This window comes from Rhinopithecus roxellana, chromosome 16, assembly GCF_007565055.1.
Source record: "Rhinopithecus roxellana isolate Shanxi Qingling chromosome 16, ASM756505v1, whole genome shotgun sequence".
Taxonomy (NCBI): Eukaryota; Metazoa; Chordata; class Mammalia; order Primates; family Cercopithecidae; genus Rhinopithecus; species Rhinopithecus roxellana.
This window is the reverse complement of record NC_044564.1, coordinates 110,077,195-110,078,380: the sequence shown is the minus strand read 5'-3', so window position 1 is coordinate 110,078,380 and position 1,186 is coordinate 110,077,195.

Sequence of the window (1,186 nt, the reverse complement as noted above, 5' to 3'; positions counted from 1 at the left end):
TGGGAGTCCTCCTTACCCCGTCTCTCCTAATCTTTCACCCATACCCCTCTTTTACCCCAACTACCAGCTTTCTCATCTTTTCAACCAACAGATGGAAAGTCCTCTCTGCTTCTACCCCACCTCCCCCAGACCTCTTTATTCAATCTCAACCCTCAGCACCAGATCCCTTTTTGCCAATATGAACTGCTACATAGTTCTCAAATTTTATTCTCCTCTCAGTTCTTACCATCATCCTGGTAGTTCAGGCCCTCATCTGTTCTCAAACCATGCAGTAGCCTCCTAACTAATCTGTTTCTTTAGTTTTGTCCTTCTTAGATTCTTTCCTCTCGCTACTGTCAGAACAATCCACCTAAAACAAATGTGGCCTTAGTTAAAATTCTTCACTGACACTGTTCCCTACCAAATGAAGTCTGCTGTATGTTTTTCTACCCCAGTAATCAAGAAACCTCTGTTTTGTTCCGTGCTTTTACATCTCTATTCATTAAGATTTCTCTATCTGGAATCGCTTAGGCAGATAAACACTGGTGTTCTCAAAGTCTACTACACTCCCCAAATAGACAGGAAGCTCCTTCAGGTTAGAGGCTATGTTCTTTTTCAAGGAATTTATCCATTTCATCTGAGTTGTTGAATTTATTGGCATAGTTGTTGATATGGTTTGGCTGTGTCCTCACCCAAATCTCACCTTGAATTGTAATTCCCATGTGTCAAGGGCAGAGCCAGGTGGAGATAATTGAATTGAGGGGCAGTTTCCCCATACTGTTCTCGTGGTAGTGAATAAGCCTCATGAGATCTGATTGTTTTATAAATGGGAGTTCCCCTGCACAAGATCTCTTACCTGCTTCCATGTAAGATGTGACTTTGCTCCTCCTTTGCCTTCCACCATGATTGTGAGGCCTCCCCAGCCATGTGGAACTGTGAGTCAATTAAACGTCTTTCCTTTATAAATTACCTGGTCTGAGGTATGTTTTTATTAGCAGCATGAGGCCAGACTAATACAGTAAATTGGTACCAGGTAGTGGGGTGCTGTGGAAGTGACTTTGGAACTGGGTAACAGCCAGAGGTTGCAACAGTTTGGAGGGTTCAGAAGAATATAGGAAAATGTGGGAAAATTTGGAACTTCCTTGAGACCTGGAGGGCTCAGAAAACAGGAAGATGTGGGAAAGTTTAGAACTTCCTAGAGACTTGT